At 42.5% G+C, this 12,862-nt stretch overlaps 75 non-coding genes across 75 annotated transcripts; all 75 read left to right on the forward strand.

Moving 5' to 3' along the window:
• The first annotated feature begins 64 nt into the window (after positions 1–64).
• Positions 65–146, forward strand: Trnas-uga (transfer RNA serine (anticodon UGA)). Its single transcript has one exon. It is a non-coding gene; the product is annotated as a tRNA-Ser (tRNA).
• A 71-nt stretch (positions 147–217) lies between these two features.
• Positions 218–299, forward strand: Trnas-uga (transfer RNA serine (anticodon UGA)). Its single transcript has one exon. It is a non-coding gene; the product is annotated as a tRNA-Ser (tRNA).
• Positions 300–371: 72 nt separating this feature from the next.
• On the forward strand, positions 372–453 carry Trnas-uga (transfer RNA serine (anticodon UGA)). Its single transcript has one exon. It is a non-coding gene; the product is annotated as a tRNA-Ser (tRNA).
• A 70-nt stretch (positions 454–523) lies between these two features.
• Trnas-uga (transfer RNA serine (anticodon UGA)) lies at positions 524–605 on the forward strand. The gene has a single exon. It is a non-coding gene; the product is annotated as a tRNA-Ser (tRNA).
• A 71-nt stretch (positions 606–676) lies between these two features.
• On the forward strand, positions 677–758 carry Trnas-uga (transfer RNA serine (anticodon UGA)). Its single transcript has one exon. It is a non-coding gene; the product is annotated as a tRNA-Ser (tRNA).
• Positions 759–829: 71 nt separating this feature from the next.
• Positions 830–911, forward strand: Trnas-uga (transfer RNA serine (anticodon UGA)). Its single transcript has one exon. It is a non-coding gene; the product is annotated as a tRNA-Ser (tRNA).
• Positions 912–982: 71 nt separating this feature from the next.
• Trnas-uga (transfer RNA serine (anticodon UGA)) lies at positions 983–1,064 on the forward strand. The gene has a single exon. It is a non-coding gene; the product is annotated as a tRNA-Ser (tRNA).
• A 71-nt stretch (positions 1,065–1,135) lies between these two features.
• Positions 1,136–1,217, forward strand: Trnas-uga (transfer RNA serine (anticodon UGA)). Its single transcript has one exon. It is a non-coding gene; the product is annotated as a tRNA-Ser (tRNA).
• Positions 1,218–1,398: 181 nt separating this feature from the next.
• On the forward strand, positions 1,399–1,480 carry Trnas-uga (transfer RNA serine (anticodon UGA)). The gene has a single exon. It is a non-coding gene; the product is annotated as a tRNA-Ser (tRNA).
• A 71-nt stretch (positions 1,481–1,551) lies between these two features.
• Positions 1,552–1,633, forward strand: Trnas-uga (transfer RNA serine (anticodon UGA)). The gene has a single exon. It is a non-coding gene; the product is annotated as a tRNA-Ser (tRNA).
• Positions 1,634–1,703: 70 nt separating this feature from the next.
• Trnas-uga (transfer RNA serine (anticodon UGA)) lies at positions 1,704–1,785 on the forward strand. The gene has a single exon. It is a non-coding gene; the product is annotated as a tRNA-Ser (tRNA).
• A 181-nt stretch (positions 1,786–1,966) lies between these two features.
• On the forward strand, positions 1,967–2,048 carry Trnas-uga (transfer RNA serine (anticodon UGA)). Its single transcript has one exon. It is a non-coding gene; the product is annotated as a tRNA-Ser (tRNA).
• A 71-nt stretch (positions 2,049–2,119) lies between these two features.
• Trnas-uga (transfer RNA serine (anticodon UGA)) lies at positions 2,120–2,201 on the forward strand. The gene has a single exon. It is a non-coding gene; the product is annotated as a tRNA-Ser (tRNA).
• Positions 2,202–2,270: 69 nt separating this feature from the next.
• On the forward strand, positions 2,271–2,352 carry Trnas-uga (transfer RNA serine (anticodon UGA)). Its single transcript has one exon. It is a non-coding gene; the product is annotated as a tRNA-Ser (tRNA).
• Positions 2,353–2,423: 71 nt separating this feature from the next.
• Positions 2,424–2,505, forward strand: Trnas-uga (transfer RNA serine (anticodon UGA)). The gene has a single exon. It is a non-coding gene; the product is annotated as a tRNA-Ser (tRNA).
• Positions 2,506–2,576: 71 nt separating this feature from the next.
• On the forward strand, positions 2,577–2,658 carry Trnas-uga (transfer RNA serine (anticodon UGA)). The gene has a single exon. It is a non-coding gene; the product is annotated as a tRNA-Ser (tRNA).
• A 71-nt stretch (positions 2,659–2,729) lies between these two features.
• On the forward strand, positions 2,730–2,811 carry Trnas-uga (transfer RNA serine (anticodon UGA)). The gene has a single exon. It is a non-coding gene; the product is annotated as a tRNA-Ser (tRNA).
• Positions 2,812–2,882: 71 nt separating this feature from the next.
• Positions 2,883–2,964, forward strand: Trnas-uga (transfer RNA serine (anticodon UGA)). The gene has a single exon. It is a non-coding gene; the product is annotated as a tRNA-Ser (tRNA).
• Positions 2,965–3,035: 71 nt separating this feature from the next.
• On the forward strand, positions 3,036–3,117 carry Trnas-uga (transfer RNA serine (anticodon UGA)). The gene has a single exon. It is a non-coding gene; the product is annotated as a tRNA-Ser (tRNA).
• Positions 3,118–3,188: 71 nt separating this feature from the next.
• Trnas-uga (transfer RNA serine (anticodon UGA)) lies at positions 3,189–3,270 on the forward strand. Its single transcript has one exon. It is a non-coding gene; the product is annotated as a tRNA-Ser (tRNA).
• Positions 3,271–3,341: 71 nt separating this feature from the next.
• On the forward strand, positions 3,342–3,423 carry Trnal-uaa (transfer RNA leucine (anticodon UAA)). Its single transcript has one exon. It is a non-coding gene; the product is annotated as a tRNA-Leu (tRNA).
• A 71-nt stretch (positions 3,424–3,494) lies between these two features.
• On the forward strand, positions 3,495–3,576 carry Trnas-uga (transfer RNA serine (anticodon UGA)). Its single transcript has one exon. It is a non-coding gene; the product is annotated as a tRNA-Ser (tRNA).
• Positions 3,577–3,800: 224 nt separating this feature from the next.
• Positions 3,801–3,882, forward strand: Trnas-uga (transfer RNA serine (anticodon UGA)). Its single transcript has one exon. It is a non-coding gene; the product is annotated as a tRNA-Ser (tRNA).
• A 71-nt stretch (positions 3,883–3,953) lies between these two features.
• Positions 3,954–4,035, forward strand: Trnas-uga (transfer RNA serine (anticodon UGA)). Its single transcript has one exon. It is a non-coding gene; the product is annotated as a tRNA-Ser (tRNA).
• Positions 4,036–4,106: 71 nt separating this feature from the next.
• Trnas-uga (transfer RNA serine (anticodon UGA)) lies at positions 4,107–4,188 on the forward strand. Its single transcript has one exon. It is a non-coding gene; the product is annotated as a tRNA-Ser (tRNA).
• A 71-nt stretch (positions 4,189–4,259) lies between these two features.
• Positions 4,260–4,341, forward strand: Trnas-uga (transfer RNA serine (anticodon UGA)). Its single transcript has one exon. It is a non-coding gene; the product is annotated as a tRNA-Ser (tRNA).
• A 71-nt stretch (positions 4,342–4,412) lies between these two features.
• Trnas-uga (transfer RNA serine (anticodon UGA)) lies at positions 4,413–4,494 on the forward strand. Its single transcript has one exon. It is a non-coding gene; the product is annotated as a tRNA-Ser (tRNA).
• Positions 4,495–4,565: 71 nt separating this feature from the next.
• Trnas-uga (transfer RNA serine (anticodon UGA)) lies at positions 4,566–4,647 on the forward strand. Its single transcript has one exon. It is a non-coding gene; the product is annotated as a tRNA-Ser (tRNA).
• Positions 4,648–4,718: 71 nt separating this feature from the next.
• Trnas-uga (transfer RNA serine (anticodon UGA)) lies at positions 4,719–4,800 on the forward strand. The gene has a single exon. It is a non-coding gene; the product is annotated as a tRNA-Ser (tRNA).
• Positions 4,801–4,871: 71 nt separating this feature from the next.
• Positions 4,872–4,953, forward strand: Trnas-uga (transfer RNA serine (anticodon UGA)). Its single transcript has one exon. It is a non-coding gene; the product is annotated as a tRNA-Ser (tRNA).
• A 71-nt stretch (positions 4,954–5,024) lies between these two features.
• Trnas-uga (transfer RNA serine (anticodon UGA)) lies at positions 5,025–5,106 on the forward strand. The gene has a single exon. It is a non-coding gene; the product is annotated as a tRNA-Ser (tRNA).
• A 71-nt stretch (positions 5,107–5,177) lies between these two features.
• On the forward strand, positions 5,178–5,259 carry Trnas-uga (transfer RNA serine (anticodon UGA)). Its single transcript has one exon. It is a non-coding gene; the product is annotated as a tRNA-Ser (tRNA).
• A 71-nt stretch (positions 5,260–5,330) lies between these two features.
• On the forward strand, positions 5,331–5,412 carry Trnas-uga (transfer RNA serine (anticodon UGA)). The gene has a single exon. It is a non-coding gene; the product is annotated as a tRNA-Ser (tRNA).
• Positions 5,413–5,483: 71 nt separating this feature from the next.
• On the forward strand, positions 5,484–5,565 carry Trnas-uga (transfer RNA serine (anticodon UGA)). The gene has a single exon. It is a non-coding gene; the product is annotated as a tRNA-Ser (tRNA).
• A 71-nt stretch (positions 5,566–5,636) lies between these two features.
• Positions 5,637–5,718, forward strand: Trnas-uga (transfer RNA serine (anticodon UGA)). Its single transcript has one exon. It is a non-coding gene; the product is annotated as a tRNA-Ser (tRNA).
• Positions 5,719–5,789: 71 nt separating this feature from the next.
• Trnas-uga (transfer RNA serine (anticodon UGA)) lies at positions 5,790–5,871 on the forward strand. Its single transcript has one exon. It is a non-coding gene; the product is annotated as a tRNA-Ser (tRNA).
• Positions 5,872–5,942: 71 nt separating this feature from the next.
• Trnas-uga (transfer RNA serine (anticodon UGA)) lies at positions 5,943–6,024 on the forward strand. The gene has a single exon. It is a non-coding gene; the product is annotated as a tRNA-Ser (tRNA).
• Positions 6,025–6,095: 71 nt separating this feature from the next.
• Trnas-uga (transfer RNA serine (anticodon UGA)) lies at positions 6,096–6,177 on the forward strand. The gene has a single exon. It is a non-coding gene; the product is annotated as a tRNA-Ser (tRNA).
• A 181-nt stretch (positions 6,178–6,358) lies between these two features.
• On the forward strand, positions 6,359–6,440 carry Trnas-uga (transfer RNA serine (anticodon UGA)). The gene has a single exon. It is a non-coding gene; the product is annotated as a tRNA-Ser (tRNA).
• Positions 6,441–6,511: 71 nt separating this feature from the next.
• On the forward strand, positions 6,512–6,593 carry Trnas-uga (transfer RNA serine (anticodon UGA)). The gene has a single exon. It is a non-coding gene; the product is annotated as a tRNA-Ser (tRNA).
• Positions 6,594–6,664: 71 nt separating this feature from the next.
• Positions 6,665–6,746, forward strand: Trnas-uga (transfer RNA serine (anticodon UGA)). The gene has a single exon. It is a non-coding gene; the product is annotated as a tRNA-Ser (tRNA).
• A 71-nt stretch (positions 6,747–6,817) lies between these two features.
• Trnas-uga (transfer RNA serine (anticodon UGA)) lies at positions 6,818–6,899 on the forward strand. The gene has a single exon. It is a non-coding gene; the product is annotated as a tRNA-Ser (tRNA).
• Positions 6,900–6,970: 71 nt separating this feature from the next.
• Positions 6,971–7,052, forward strand: Trnas-uga (transfer RNA serine (anticodon UGA)). Its single transcript has one exon. It is a non-coding gene; the product is annotated as a tRNA-Ser (tRNA).
• Positions 7,053–7,123: 71 nt separating this feature from the next.
• Trnas-uga (transfer RNA serine (anticodon UGA)) lies at positions 7,124–7,205 on the forward strand. Its single transcript has one exon. It is a non-coding gene; the product is annotated as a tRNA-Ser (tRNA).
• A 71-nt stretch (positions 7,206–7,276) lies between these two features.
• Positions 7,277–7,358, forward strand: Trnas-uga (transfer RNA serine (anticodon UGA)). The gene has a single exon. It is a non-coding gene; the product is annotated as a tRNA-Ser (tRNA).
• A 71-nt stretch (positions 7,359–7,429) lies between these two features.
• Trnas-uga (transfer RNA serine (anticodon UGA)) lies at positions 7,430–7,511 on the forward strand. The gene has a single exon. It is a non-coding gene; the product is annotated as a tRNA-Ser (tRNA).
• A 71-nt stretch (positions 7,512–7,582) lies between these two features.
• Trnas-uga (transfer RNA serine (anticodon UGA)) lies at positions 7,583–7,664 on the forward strand. The gene has a single exon. It is a non-coding gene; the product is annotated as a tRNA-Ser (tRNA).
• A 71-nt stretch (positions 7,665–7,735) lies between these two features.
• Trnas-uga (transfer RNA serine (anticodon UGA)) lies at positions 7,736–7,817 on the forward strand. Its single transcript has one exon. It is a non-coding gene; the product is annotated as a tRNA-Ser (tRNA).
• A 71-nt stretch (positions 7,818–7,888) lies between these two features.
• Positions 7,889–7,970, forward strand: Trnas-uga (transfer RNA serine (anticodon UGA)). The gene has a single exon. It is a non-coding gene; the product is annotated as a tRNA-Ser (tRNA).
• A 71-nt stretch (positions 7,971–8,041) lies between these two features.
• Trnay-aua (transfer RNA tyrosine (anticodon AUA)) lies at positions 8,042–8,123 on the forward strand. Its single transcript has one exon. It is a non-coding gene; the product is annotated as a tRNA-Tyr (tRNA).
• Positions 8,124–8,304: 181 nt separating this feature from the next.
• Positions 8,305–8,386, forward strand: Trnas-uga (transfer RNA serine (anticodon UGA)). The gene has a single exon. It is a non-coding gene; the product is annotated as a tRNA-Ser (tRNA).
• Positions 8,387–8,457: 71 nt separating this feature from the next.
• On the forward strand, positions 8,458–8,539 carry Trnas-uga (transfer RNA serine (anticodon UGA)). Its single transcript has one exon. It is a non-coding gene; the product is annotated as a tRNA-Ser (tRNA).
• A 72-nt stretch (positions 8,540–8,611) lies between these two features.
• Trnas-uga (transfer RNA serine (anticodon UGA)) lies at positions 8,612–8,693 on the forward strand. The gene has a single exon. It is a non-coding gene; the product is annotated as a tRNA-Ser (tRNA).
• Positions 8,694–8,917: 224 nt separating this feature from the next.
• On the forward strand, positions 8,918–8,999 carry Trnas-uga (transfer RNA serine (anticodon UGA)). The gene has a single exon. It is a non-coding gene; the product is annotated as a tRNA-Ser (tRNA).
• A 71-nt stretch (positions 9,000–9,070) lies between these two features.
• Positions 9,071–9,152, forward strand: Trnas-uga (transfer RNA serine (anticodon UGA)). Its single transcript has one exon. It is a non-coding gene; the product is annotated as a tRNA-Ser (tRNA).
• A 71-nt stretch (positions 9,153–9,223) lies between these two features.
• Positions 9,224–9,305, forward strand: Trnas-uga (transfer RNA serine (anticodon UGA)). The gene has a single exon. It is a non-coding gene; the product is annotated as a tRNA-Ser (tRNA).
• Positions 9,306–9,529: 224 nt separating this feature from the next.
• Positions 9,530–9,611, forward strand: Trnas-uga (transfer RNA serine (anticodon UGA)). The gene has a single exon. It is a non-coding gene; the product is annotated as a tRNA-Ser (tRNA).
• Positions 9,612–9,682: 71 nt separating this feature from the next.
• On the forward strand, positions 9,683–9,764 carry Trnas-uga (transfer RNA serine (anticodon UGA)). Its single transcript has one exon. It is a non-coding gene; the product is annotated as a tRNA-Ser (tRNA).
• Positions 9,765–9,945: 181 nt separating this feature from the next.
• On the forward strand, positions 9,946–10,027 carry Trnas-uga (transfer RNA serine (anticodon UGA)). Its single transcript has one exon. It is a non-coding gene; the product is annotated as a tRNA-Ser (tRNA).
• Positions 10,028–10,098: 71 nt separating this feature from the next.
• Trnas-uga (transfer RNA serine (anticodon UGA)) lies at positions 10,099–10,180 on the forward strand. Its single transcript has one exon. It is a non-coding gene; the product is annotated as a tRNA-Ser (tRNA).
• Positions 10,181–10,251: 71 nt separating this feature from the next.
• On the forward strand, positions 10,252–10,333 carry Trnas-uga (transfer RNA serine (anticodon UGA)). The gene has a single exon. It is a non-coding gene; the product is annotated as a tRNA-Ser (tRNA).
• Positions 10,334–10,404: 71 nt separating this feature from the next.
• Positions 10,405–10,486, forward strand: Trnas-uga (transfer RNA serine (anticodon UGA)). The gene has a single exon. It is a non-coding gene; the product is annotated as a tRNA-Ser (tRNA).
• A 71-nt stretch (positions 10,487–10,557) lies between these two features.
• Trnas-uga (transfer RNA serine (anticodon UGA)) lies at positions 10,558–10,639 on the forward strand. The gene has a single exon. It is a non-coding gene; the product is annotated as a tRNA-Ser (tRNA).
• Positions 10,640–10,710: 71 nt separating this feature from the next.
• Positions 10,711–10,792, forward strand: Trnas-uga (transfer RNA serine (anticodon UGA)). The gene has a single exon. It is a non-coding gene; the product is annotated as a tRNA-Ser (tRNA).
• Positions 10,793–10,863: 71 nt separating this feature from the next.
• Positions 10,864–10,945, forward strand: Trnas-uga (transfer RNA serine (anticodon UGA)). Its single transcript has one exon. It is a non-coding gene; the product is annotated as a tRNA-Ser (tRNA).
• Positions 10,946–11,015: 70 nt separating this feature from the next.
• Trnas-uga (transfer RNA serine (anticodon UGA)) lies at positions 11,016–11,097 on the forward strand. The gene has a single exon. It is a non-coding gene; the product is annotated as a tRNA-Ser (tRNA).
• A 71-nt stretch (positions 11,098–11,168) lies between these two features.
• Trnas-uga (transfer RNA serine (anticodon UGA)) lies at positions 11,169–11,250 on the forward strand. Its single transcript has one exon. It is a non-coding gene; the product is annotated as a tRNA-Ser (tRNA).
• Positions 11,251–11,321: 71 nt separating this feature from the next.
• Positions 11,322–11,403, forward strand: Trnas-uga (transfer RNA serine (anticodon UGA)). Its single transcript has one exon. It is a non-coding gene; the product is annotated as a tRNA-Ser (tRNA).
• A 71-nt stretch (positions 11,404–11,474) lies between these two features.
• On the forward strand, positions 11,475–11,556 carry Trnay-aua (transfer RNA tyrosine (anticodon AUA)). Its single transcript has one exon. It is a non-coding gene; the product is annotated as a tRNA-Tyr (tRNA).
• A 181-nt stretch (positions 11,557–11,737) lies between these two features.
• Positions 11,738–11,819, forward strand: Trnas-uga (transfer RNA serine (anticodon UGA)). Its single transcript has one exon. It is a non-coding gene; the product is annotated as a tRNA-Ser (tRNA).
• A 71-nt stretch (positions 11,820–11,890) lies between these two features.
• Trnas-uga (transfer RNA serine (anticodon UGA)) lies at positions 11,891–11,972 on the forward strand. Its single transcript has one exon. It is a non-coding gene; the product is annotated as a tRNA-Ser (tRNA).
• A 71-nt stretch (positions 11,973–12,043) lies between these two features.
• On the forward strand, positions 12,044–12,125 carry Trnas-uga (transfer RNA serine (anticodon UGA)). Its single transcript has one exon. It is a non-coding gene; the product is annotated as a tRNA-Ser (tRNA).
• A 224-nt stretch (positions 12,126–12,349) lies between these two features.
• On the forward strand, positions 12,350–12,431 carry Trnas-uga (transfer RNA serine (anticodon UGA)). The gene has a single exon. It is a non-coding gene; the product is annotated as a tRNA-Ser (tRNA).
• Positions 12,432–12,502: 71 nt separating this feature from the next.
• Trnas-uga (transfer RNA serine (anticodon UGA)) lies at positions 12,503–12,584 on the forward strand. The gene has a single exon. It is a non-coding gene; the product is annotated as a tRNA-Ser (tRNA).
• A 181-nt stretch (positions 12,585–12,765) lies between these two features.
• On the forward strand, positions 12,766–12,847 carry Trnas-uga (transfer RNA serine (anticodon UGA)). Its single transcript has one exon. It is a non-coding gene; the product is annotated as a tRNA-Ser (tRNA).
• Positions 12,848–12,862: the final 15 nt, after the last annotated feature.

Below are 12,862 nucleotides of genomic sequence, written 5' to 3' on the forward strand. Positions count from 1 at the left end.
TTTTATACACTTTGTAGAAGGTACTAAAAGAATAACGTAATATGTTCTTTTCCTTCGATAAGAAGCTGCGATGGCCGAGTGGTTAAGGCGTTGGACTTGAAATCCAATGGGCAATGCCCGCACAGGTTCGAATCCTTTTCGTAGCGGATTATTTTTTATACACTTTGTAGAAGGTAATAAAAGAATCACGTAATATTTTCTTTGCCTTCGACAAGAAGCTGCGATGGCCGAGTGGTTAAGGCGTTGGACTTGAAATCCAATGGGCAATGCCCGCACAGGTTGGAATCCTGTCCGTAGCGGATGATTTTTTTATACACTTTGTAGAAGGTAATACAAGAATAACGTAATATTTTCTTTTCCTTCAACAAGAAGTTGCGATGGCCGAGTGGTTAAGGCGTTGGACTTGAAATCCAATGGGCAATGCCCGCACAGGTTCGAATCCTGTTCGTAGCGGATGATTTTTTATACAATTGTAGAAGGTAATAAAAGAATCACGTAATATGTTCTTTGCCTTCGACAAGAAGCTGCGATGGCCGAGTGGTTAAGGCGTTGGACTTGAAATCCAATGGGCAATGCCCGCACAGGTTCGAATCCTGTTCGTAGCGGATGATTTTTTATACACTTTGTAGAAGGTAATAAAAGAATCACGTAATATTTTATGCGTATTTGACGAGAAGCTGCGATGGCCGGGTGGTTAAGGCGTTGGACTTGAAATCCAATGGGCAATGCCCGCACAGGTTCGAATCCTGTTCGTAGCGGATGATTTTTTATACACTTTGTAGAAGGTAATAAAAGATTAACGTAATATGTTCTTTGCCTTCGACAAGAAGCTGCGATGGCCGAGTGGTATAGGCGTTGGACTTGAAATCCAATGGGCAATGCCCGTACAGGTTCGAATCCTGTTCGTAGCGGATTATTTTTTATACACTTTGTAGAAGGTAATAAAAGAATCACGTAATGTTTTGTTTGTCTTCGACAAGATGTTGCGATGGCCGAGTGGTTAAGGCGTTGGACTTGAAATCCAATGGGCAATGCCCGCACAGGTTGGAATCCTGTTCGTAGCGGATGATTGTTTATACACTTTGTAGAAGGTAATAAAAGAATCACGTAATATTTTCTTTGCCTTGGACAAGCAGCTGCGATGGCCGAGTGGTTAAGGCGTTGGACTTGAAATGCAATGGGCAATGCCCGCACAGGTTCGAATCCTGTTCGTAGCGGATTATTTTTTATACACTTTGTAGAAGGTAATAAAAGAATCACGTAAGTTTTTGTTTGTCTTGAAATCCAATGGGCAATGCCCGCACAGGTTCGAATCCTGTTCGTAGCGGATGAGTGTTTATACACTTTGTAGAAGGTAATAAAAGAATCACGTAATATTTTCTTTGCCTTCGACAAGAAGCTGCGATGGCCGAGTGGTTAAGGCGTTGGACTTGAAATCCAATGGGCAATGCCCGCACAGGTTCGAATCCTGTTCGTAGCGGATGATTTTTTTTACACTTTGTAGAAGGTAATAAAAGAATCACGTAATATTTTCTTTGCGTTCGACAAGAAGCTGCGATGGCTGAGTGGTTAAGGCGTTGGACTTGAAATCCAATGGGCAATGCCGGCACAGGTTCGAATCCTGATCGTAGCGGTTTTTTTTTATACACTTTGTAGAAGGTAATAAAAGAATCACGTAATATGTTCTTCGCCTTCGATAAGAAGCTGCGATGGCCGAGTGGTTAAGGCGTTGGACTTGAAATCCAACGGGCAATGCCCGCACAGGTTCGAATCCTGTTCGTAGCAGAATATTTTTTATACACTTTGTAGAAGGTAATAAAAGAATCAGGTAAGTTTTTGTTTGTCTTGAAATCCAATGGGCAATGCCCGCACAGGTTCGAATCCTGTTCGTAGCGGATGATTGTTTATACACTTTGTAGAAGGTAATAAAAGAATCACGTAATATTTTCTTTGCCTTCGACAAGAAGCTGCGATGGCCGAGTGGTTAAGGCGTTGGACTTGAAATCCAATGGGCAATGCCCGCACAGGTTCGAATCCTGTTCGTAGCGGATGATTTTTTTTACACTTTGTAGAAGGTAATAAAAGAATCACGTAATATTTTCTTTGCCTCCGACTAGAAGCTGCGATGGCTGAGTGGTTAAGGCGTTGGACTTGAAATCCAATGGGCAATGCCGGCACAGGTTCGAATCCTGTTCGTAGCGGTTTTTTTTATACACTTTGTAGAAGGTAATAAAAGAATCACGTAATATTTTCTTTTCCTTCAACAAGAAGCTGCGATGGCCGAGTGGTTAAGGCGTTGGACTTGAAATCCAATGGGCAATGCCCGCACAGGTTCGAATCCTGTTCGTAGCGGATGATTTTTTATACACTTTGTAGAAGGTAATAAAAGAATCACGTAATATTTTATGCGTATGTGACGAGAAGCTGCGATGGCGTAGTGGTTAAGGCGTTGGACTTGAAATCCAATGGGCAATGCCCGCACAGGTTGGAATCCTGTTCGTAGCGGATGATTTTTTATACACTTTGTAGAAGGTAATAAAAGAATCACGTAATATTTTCTTTGCCTTCGACAAGAAGCTGCGATGGCTGAGTGGTTAAGGCGTTGGACTTGAAATCCAATGGGCAATACCCGCACAGGTTGGAATCCTGTTCGTAGCGGATGATTTTTTTTACACTTTGTAGAAGGTAATAAAAGAATCACGTAATATTTTCTTTGCCTTCGACAAGAAGCTGCGATGGCTGAGTGGTTAAGGCGTTGGACTTGAAATCCAATGGGCAATGCCCACACAGGTTGGAATCCTGTTCGTAGCCGATGATTTTTTTTACACTTTGTAGAAGGTAATAAAAGAATCACGTAATATTTTCTTTGCCTTCGACAAGAAGCTGCGATGCCCGAGTGGTTAAGGCGTTGGACTTGAAATCCAATGGGCAATGCCGGCACAGGTTACAATCCTGTTCGTAGCGGATTTTTTTTTATACACTTTGTAGAAGGTAATAAAAGACTCACGTAATATTTTAGGCGTATTTGACGAGAAGCTGCGATGGCCGAGTGGTTAAGGCGTTGGACTTGAAATCCAATGGGCAATGCCCGCACAGGTTGGAATCCTGTCCGTAGCGGATGATTTTTTATACACTTTGTAGAAGGTAATAAAAGAATCACTTACTATATTCTTTTCCTTCAACAAGAAGCCTCGATAGCCGAGTGGTTAAGGCGTTTGACTTGAAATCCAATGGGCAATGCCCGCACAGGTTCGAATCCTGTTCGTAGCGGATGTTTTTTTATACACTTTGTAGAAGGTAATAAAAGAATCACGTAATATGTTCTTTGCCTTCGACAAGAAGCTGCGATGGCCGAGTGGTTAAGGAGTTGGACTTAAAATCCAATGGGCAATGCCCGCACAGGTTCGAATCCTGTTCGTAGCGGATGATTTTTTATACACTTTGTAGAAGGTAATAAAAGAATCACGTAATATTTTATGCGTATGTGACGAGAAGCTGCGATGGCCGAGTGGTTAAGGCGTTGGACTTGAAATCCAATGGGCAATGCCCGCACAGGTTGGAATCCTGTTCGTAGCGGATGATTTTTTATACACTTTGTAGAAAGTAATAAAAGAATCACGTTATATTTTCTTTGCCTTCGACAAGAAGCTGTTATGGCTGAGTGGTTAAGGCGTTGGACTTGAAATCCAATCGGCAATACCCGCACAGGTTGGAATCCTGTTCGTAGCGGATGATTTTTTATACACTTTGTAGAAGGTACTAAAAGACTAACGTAATATGTTCTTTGCCTTCGATAAGAAGCTGCGATGGCCGAGTGGTTAAGGCGTTGGACTTGAAATCCAATGGGCAATGCCCGCACAGGTTCGAATCCTGTTCGTAGCGGATTATTTTTTATACACTTTGTAGAAGGTAATAAAAGAATCACGTAATATTTTCTTTGCCTTCGACAAGAAGCTGCGATGGCCGAGTGGTTAAGGCGTTGGACTTGAAATCCAATGGGCAATGCCCGCACAGGTTCGAATCCTGTTCGTAGCGGATGATTTTTTATACACTTTGTAGAAGGTAATAAAAGACTCACGTAATATTTTTGGCGTATTTTACGAGAAGCTGCGATGGCCGATTGGTTAAGGCGTTGGACTTGAAATCCAATGGGCAATGCCCGCACAGGTTCGAATCCTGTCCGTAGCTGATGATTTTTTATACACTTTGTAGAAGGTAATAAAAGAATCACGTATTATTTTCTTTTCCTTCAACAAGAAGCTTCGATGGCCGAGTGGTTAAGGCGTTGGACTTGAAATCCAATGGGCAATGCCCGCACAGGTTCGAATCCTGTGCGTAGCGGATGATTTTTTATACACTTTGTAGAAGGTAATAAAAGAATAACGTAATATGTTCTTTGCCTTCGACAAGAAGCTGCGATGGCCGAGTGGTTAAGGCGTTGGACTTGAAATCCAATGGGCAATGCCCGCACAGGTTCGAATCCTGTTCGTAGCGGATTATTTTTTATACACTTTGTAGAAGGTAATAAAAGAATCACGTTATATTTTATGCGTATTTGACGAGAAGCTGCGATGGCCGAGTGGTTAAGGCGTTGGACTTGAAATCCAATGGGCAATACCCGCACAGGTTGGAATCCTGTTCGTAGCGGATGATTTTTTATACACTTTGTAGAAGGTAATAAAAGAATCACGTAATATTTTCTTTTCCTTCAACAAGAAGCTGCGATGGCCGAGTGGTTAAGGCGTTGAACTTGAAATCCAATGGGCAATGCCCGCATAGGTTCGACTCCTGTTCGCAGCGGAGAATTTTTTATACACTTTGTAGAAGGTAATAAAAGAATCACGTAATATGTTCTTTGCCTTCGACAAGAAGCTGCGATGGCCGAGTGGTTAAGGCGTTGGACTTGAAATCCAATAAGCAATGCCCGCACAGGTTCGAATCCTGTTCGTAGCGGATGATTTTTTATACACTTTGTAGAAGGTAATAAAAGAATCACGTCATATTTTATGCGTATGTTACGAGAAGCTTCGATGGCCGAGTGGTTAAGGCGTTGGACTTGAAATCCAATGGGCAATGCCCGCACAGGTTCGAATCCTGTTCGTAGCGGATGATTTTTTATACACTTTGTAGAAGGTAATAAAAGAATCACGTAATATTTTCTTTGCCTTCGACAAGAAGCTGCGATGGCCGAGTGGTTAAGGCGTTGGACTTGAAATCCAATGGGCAATGCCCGCACAGGTTGGAATCCTGTTCGTAGCGGATGATTTTGAATACACTTTGTAGAAGGTACTAAAAGAATAACGTAATATGTTCTTTGCCTTCGACAAGAAGCTGCGATGGCCGAGTGGTTAAGGCGTTGGACTTGAAATCCAATGGGCAATGTCCGCACAGGTCCGAATCCTGTTCGTAGCGGATGATTTTTTATACACTTTGTAGAAGGTAATAAAAGAATCACGTAATATTTTCTTTGCCTTCGACAGGAAGCTGCGATGGCCGAGTGGTTAAGGCGTTGGACTTGAAATCCAATGGGCAATGCCCGCACAGGTTCGAATCCTGTTCGTAGCGGATGATTTTTTATACACTTTGTAGAAGTTAATAAAAGACTCACGTAATATTTTAGGCGTATTTGACGAGAAGCTGCGATGGCCGATTAGTTAAGGCGTTGGACTTGAAATCCAATGGGCAATGTCCGCACAGGTCCGAATCCTGTTCGTAGCGGATGATTTTTTATACACTTTGTAGAAGGTAATAAAAGAATAACGTAATATGTTCTTTGCCTCCCACAAGAAGCTGCGATGGCCGAGTGGTTAAGGCGTTGGACTTGAAATCCAATGGGCAATGCCCGCACAGGTTCGAATCCTATTCGGAGCGGATAATTTTTTATACACTTTGTAGAAGGTAATAAAAGAATCACGTAATGTTTTGTTTGTCTTCGACAAGAAGCTGCGATGGCCGAGTGGTTAAGGCGTTGGACTTGAAATCCAATGGGCAATGCCCGCACAGGTTGGAATCCTGTTCGTAGCGGATGATTGTTTATACACTTTGTAGAAGGTAATAAAAGAATCACGTAATATTTTCTTTGCCTTGGACAAGCAGCTGCGATGGCCGAGTGGTTAAGGCGTTGGACTTGAAATGCAATGGGCAATGCCCGCACAGGTTCGAATCCTGTTCGTAGCGGATGATTTTTTATACACTTTGTAGAAGGTAATAAAAGAATCACGTAAGTTTTTGTTTGTCTTGAAATTCAATGGGCAATGCCCGCACAGGTGGGAATCCTGTTCTAAGCGGATGATTTTTTATACACTTTGTAGAAGGTAATAAAAGAATCACGTAATATTTTCTATGCCTTCGACAAGAAGCTGCGATGGCCGAGTCGTGAAAGCGTTTGACTTGAAATCCAATGGGCAATGCCCGCACAGGTTCGAATCCTGTTCGTAGCGGATGATTTTTTATACACTTTGTAGAAGGTAATAAAAGAATCACGTAATATTTTCTTTGCCTTCGACAAGAAGCTGCGATGGCTGAGTGTTTAAGGCGTTGGACTTGAAATCCAATGGGCAATGCCCGCACAGGTTCGAATCCTGTTCGTAGCGGATGATTTTTTATACACTTTGTAGAAGGTAATAAAAGAATCACGTAATATTTTCTTTGCCTTCGACAAGAAGCTGCGATGGCCGAGTGGTTAAGGCGTTGGACTTGAAATCCAATGGGCAATGCCCGCGCAGGTGGGAATCCTGTTCGTAGCGGATTATTTTTTATACACTTTGTAGAAGGTAATAAAAGACTCACGTAATATTTTAGGCGTATTTGACGAGAAGCTGCGATGGCCGAGTGGTTAAGGCGTTGGACTTGAAATCCAATGGGCAATGCCCGCACAGGTTGGAATCCTGTCCGTAGCGGATGATTTTTTATACACTTTGTAGAAGGTAATAAAAGAATCACGTAATATTTTCTTTTCCTTCCACAAGAAGCTGCGATGGCCGAGTGGTTAAGGCGTTGGACTTGAAATCCAATGGGCAATGCCCGCACAGGTTCGAATCCTGTTCGTAGCGGATGATTTTTAATACACTTTGTAGAAGGTAATAAAAGAATCACGTAATATGTTCTTTGCCTCCGACAAGAAGCTGCGATGGTCGAGTGGTTAAGGCGTTGGACTTGAAATCCAATGGGCAATGCCCGCACAGGTTCGAATCCTGTTCGTAGCGGATGATTTTTTATACACTTTGTAGAAGGTAATAAAAGAATCACGTAATATTTTATGCGTATTTGACGAGAAGCTGCGATGGCCGAGTGGTTAAGGCGTTGGACTTGAAATCCAATGGGCAATGCCCGCACAGGTTGGAATCCTGTTCGTAGCGGATGATTTTTTATACACTTTGTAGAAGGTAATAAAAGAATAACGTAATATGTTCTTTGCCTTCGACAAGACGCTGCGATGGCCGAGTGGTTAAGGCGTTGGACTTGAAATCCAATGGGCAATGCCCGCACAGGTTCGAATCCTGTTCGTAGCGGATGATTTTTTATACACTTTGTAGAAGGTAATAAAAGACTCACGTAATATTTTATGCGTATTTGACGAGAAGCTGCGATGGCCGAGTGGTTAAGGCGTTGGACTTGAAATCCAATGGGCAATGCCCGCACAGGTTGGAATCCTGTTCGTAGCGGATGATTTTTTATACACTTTGTAGAAGGTAATAAAAGATTCACGTAATATTTTCTTTTCCTTCAACAAGAAGCTGCGATGGCCGAGTGGTTGAGGCGTTTGACTTGAAATCCAATGGGCAATGCCCACACAGGTTCGAATCCTGTTCGTAGCGGACTATTTTTTATACACTTTGTAGAAGGTAATAAAAGAATCACGTAATGTTTTGTTTGTCTTCGACAAGAAGCTGCGATGGCCGAGTGGTTAAAGCGTTGGACTTGAAATCCAATGGGCAATGCCCGCACAGGTTGGAATCCTGTTCGTAGCGGATGATTGTTTATACACTTTGTAGAAGGTAATAAAAGAATCACGTAATATTTTCTTTGCCTTGGACAAGCAGCTGCGATGGCCGAGTGGTTAAGGCGTTGGACTATAAATGCAATGGGCAATGCCCGCACAGGTTCGAATCCTGTTCGTAGCGGATGATTTTTTATACACTTTGTAGAAGGTAATAAAAGAATCACGTAAGTTTTTGTTTGTCTTGAAATCCAATGGGCAATGCCCGCACAGGTTCGAATCCTGTTCGTAGCGGATGATTGTTTATACACTTTGTAGAAGGTAATAAAAGAATCACGTAATATTTTCTTTGCCTTCGACAAGAAGCTTCGATGGCCGAGTGGTTAAGGCGTTTGACTTGAAATCCAATGGGCAATGCCCGCACAGGTTCGAATCCTGTTCGTAGCGGATTATTTTTTATACACTTTGTAGAAGGTAATAAAAGAATCACGTAATATTTTCTTTGCCTTCGACAAGAAGCGGCGATGGCTGAGTGGTTTAGGCGTTGGACTTGAAATCCAATGGGCAATGCCCGCACAGGTTCGAATCCTGTTCGTAGCGGTTTTTTTTTTTATACACTTTGTAGAAGGTAATAAAAGAATCACGTAATATTTTCTTTGCCTTCGACAAGAAGCTGCGATGGCCGAGTGGTTAAGGCGTTGGACTTGAAATCCAATGGGCAATGCCCGCACAGGTTCGAATCCTGTTCGTAGCGGATTATTTTTTATACACTTTGTAGAAGGTAATAAAAGACTCACGTAATATTTTAGGCGTATTTGACGAGAAGCTGCGATGGCCGATTGGTTAAGGCGTTGGACTTGAAATCCAATGGGCAATGCCACCACATGTTGGAATCCTGTCCGTAGCGGATGATTTTTTATACACTTTGTAGAAGGTGATAAAAGAATCACGTAATATTTTCTTTTCCTTCCACAAGAAGCTGCGATGGCCGAGTGGTTAAGGCGTTGGACTTGAAATCCAATGGGCAATGCCCGCACAGGTTCGAATCCTGTTCGTAGCGGACTATTTTTAATACACTTTGTAGAAGGTAATAAAAGAATCACGTAATATGTTCTTTGCCTCCGACAAGAAGCTGCGATGGCCGAGTGGTTAAGGCGTTGGACTTGAAATCCAATGGGCAATGCCCGCACAGGTTCGAATCCTGTTCGTAGCGGATGATTTTTTATACACTTTGTAGAAGGTAATAAAAGAATCACGTAATATTTTATGCGTATTTGACGAGAAGCTGCGATGGCCGAGTGGTTAAGGCGTTGGACTTGAAATCCAATGGGCAATGCCCGCACAGGTTGGAATCCTGTTCGTAGCGGATGATTTTTTATACACTTTGTAGAAGGTAATAAAAGAATAACGTAATATGTTCTTTGCCTTCGACAAGAAGCTGCGATGGCCGAGTGGTTAAGGCGTTGGACTTTAAATCCAATGGGCAATGCCCGCACAGGTTCGAATCCTGTTCGTAGCGGATTATTTTTTATACACTTTGTAGAAGGTAATAAAAGAATCACGTAATATGTTCTTTGCCTTCGACAAGAAGCTGCGATGGCCGAGTGGTTAAGGCGTTGGACTTGAAATCCAATGGGCAATGCCCGCACAGGTTCGAATCCTGTTCGTAGCGGATGATTGTTTATACACTTTGTAGAAGGTAATAAAAGAATCACGTAATATTTTCTTTGCGTTGGACAAGCAGCTGCGATGGCCGAGTGGTTAAGGCGTTGGACTTGAAATGCAATGGGCAATGCCCGCACAGGTTCGAATCCTGTTCGTAGCGGATCATTTTTTATACACTTTGTAGAAGGTAATAAAAGAATCACGTAAGTTTTTGTTTGTCTTGAAATCCAATGGGCAATGCCCGCACAGGTTCGAATCCTTTTCGTAGCGGATGATTGTTTATACACTTTGTAGAAGGTAATAAAAGAATCACGTAATGTTTTGTTTGCCTTCGACAAGAAGCTGCGATGGCCGAGTGGTTAAGGCGTTTGACTTGAAATCCAATGGGCAATGCCCGCACAGGTTCGAATCCTGTTCGTAGCGGATGATTTTTTATACACTTTGTAGAAGGTAATAAAAGAATCACGTTATATTTTCTTTGTCTTCGACAAGAAGCTGCGATGGCCGAGTGGTTAAGGCGTTGGACTTGAAATCCAATGGGCAATGCCCGCACAGGTTCGAATCCTGTTCGTAGCGGATGATTGTTTATACACTGTGTAGAAGGTAATAAAAGAATCACGTAATATTTTCTTTGCCTTCGACAAGAAGCTGCGATGGCCGATTGGTTAAGGCGTTGGACTTGAAATCCAATGGGCAATGCCCGCACAGGTTGGAATCCTGTCCGTAGCGGATGATTTTTTATACACTTTGTAGAAGGTAATAAAAGAATCACGTAATATTTTCTTTTCCTTCAACAAGAAGCTGCGATGGCCGATTGGTTAAGGCGTTGGACTTGAAATCCAATGGGCAATGCCCGCACAGGTTGGAATCCTGTCCGTAGCGGATGATTTTTTATACACTTTGTAGAAGGTAATAAAAGAATAACGTAATATTTTCTTTGCCGTCGACAAGAAGCTGCGATGGCCGAGTGGTTAAGGCGTTGGACTTGAAATCCAATGGGCAATGCCCGCACAGGTTGGAATCCTGTTCGTAGCGGATGATTTTTAATACACTTTGTAGAAGGTAATAAAAGAATCACGTAATATGTTCGTTTCCTCCGACAAGAAGCTGCGATGGCCGAGTGATTAAGGCGTTGGACTTGAAATCCAATGGGCAATGCCCGCACAGGTTCGAATCCTGTTCGTAGCGGATGATTTTTTATACACTTTGTAGAAGGTAATAAAAGACTCACGTAATATTTTATGCGTATTTGACGAGAAGCTGCGATGGCCGAGTGGTTAAGGCGTTGGACTTGAAATCCAATGGGCAATGCCCGCACAGGTTCGAATCCTGTTCGTAGCGGATGATTTTTATACACTTTGTAGAAGGTAATAAAAGAATCACGTAATATTTTCTTTTCCTTCAACAAGAAGCTGCGATGGCCGAGTGGTTAAGGCGTTGAACTTGAAATCCAATGGGCAATGCCCGCACAGGTTCGAATCCTGTTCGCAGCGGATGAATTTTTATACACTTTGTAGAAGGTAATAAAAGAATCACGTAATATTTTCTTTGCCTTCGACAAGAAGCTGCGATGGCCGAGTGGTTGAGGCGTTTGACTTGAAATCCAATGGGCAATGCCCACACAGGTTCGAATCCTGTTCGTAGCGGACTATTTTTTATACACTTTGTAGAAGGTAATAAAAGAATCACGTAATGTTTTGTTTGTCTTCGACAAGAAGCTGCGATGGCCGAGTGGTTAAGGCGTTGGACTTGAAATCCAATGGGCAATGCCCGCACAGGTTGGAATCCTGTTCGTAGCGGATGATTGTTTATACACTTTGTAGAAGGTAATAAAAGAATCACGTAATATTTTCTTTGCCTTGGACAAGCAGCTGCGATGGCCGAGTGGTTAAGGCGTTGGACTATAAATGCAATGGGCAATGCCCGCACAGGTTCGAATCCTGTTCGTAGCGGATGATTTTTTATACACTTTGTAGAAGGTAATAAAAGAATCACGTAAGTTTTTGTTTGTCTTGAAATCCAATGGGCAATGCCCGCACAGGTTCGAATCCTGTTCGTAGCGGATGATTGTTTATACACTTTGTAGAAGGTAATAAAAGAATCACGTAATATTTTCTTTGCCTTCGACAAGAAGCTGCGATGGCCGAGTGGTTAAGGCGTTTGACTTGAAATCCAATGGGCAATGCCCGAACAGGTTCGAATCCTGTTCGTAGCGGATGATTTTTAATACACTTTGTAGAAGGTAATAAAAGAATCACGTAATATGTTCTTTGCCTCCGACAAGAAGCTGCGATGGCCGAGTGGTTAAGGCGTTGGACTTGAAATCCAATGGGCAATGCCCGCACAGGTTCGAATCCTGTTCGTAGCGGATGATTTTTTATACACTTTGTAGAAGGTAATAAAAGAATCACGTAATATTTTATGCGTATTTGACGAGAAGCTGCGATGGCCGAGTGGTTAAGGCGTTGGACTTGAAATCCAATGGGCAATGCCCGCACAGGTTCGAATCCTGTTCGTAGCGGATGATTTTTTAGACACTTTGTAGAAGGTAATAAAAGAACAACGTAATATGTTCTTTGCCTTCGACAAGAAGCTGCGATGGCCGAGTGGTTAAGGCGTTGGACTTTAAATCCAATGGGCAATGCCCGCACAGGTTCGAATCCTGTTCGTAGCGGATTATTTTTTATACACTTTGTAGAAGGTAATAAAAGAATCACGTAATATATTCTTTGCCTTCGACTAGAAGCTGCGATGGCCGAGTGGTTAAGGCGTTGGACTTGAAATCCAATGGGCAATGCCCGCACAGGTTCGAATCCTGTTCGTAGCGGATGATTGTTTATACACTTTGTAGAAGGTAATAAAAGAATCACGTAATATTTTCTTTGCCTAGGACAAGCAGCTGCGATGGCCGAGTGGTTAAGGCGTTGGACTTGAAATGCAATGGGCAATGCCCGCACAGGTTCGAATCCTGTTCGTAGCGGATGATTTTTTATACACTTTGTAGAAGGTAATAAAAGAATCACGTAAGTTTTTGTTTGTCTTGAAATCCAATGGGCAATGCCCGCACAGGTTCGAATCCTGTTCGTAGCGGATGATTGTTTATACACTTTGTAGAAGGTAATAAAAAAATAACGTAATGTTTTGTTTGCCTTCGACAAGAAGCTGCGATGGCCGAGTGGTTAAGGCGTTTGACTTGAAATCCAATGGGCAATGCCCGCACAGGTTCGAATCCTGTTCGTAGCGGATGATTTTTTATAC

The sequence above is a fragment of the Euprymna scolopes genome, chromosome 15, assembly GCF_053919585.1.
Source record: "Euprymna scolopes isolate OS-2025 chromosome 15, ASM5391958v1, whole genome shotgun sequence".
NCBI classification, from domain to species: domain Eukaryota; kingdom Metazoa; phylum Mollusca; class Cephalopoda; order Sepiida; family Sepiolidae; genus Euprymna; species Euprymna scolopes.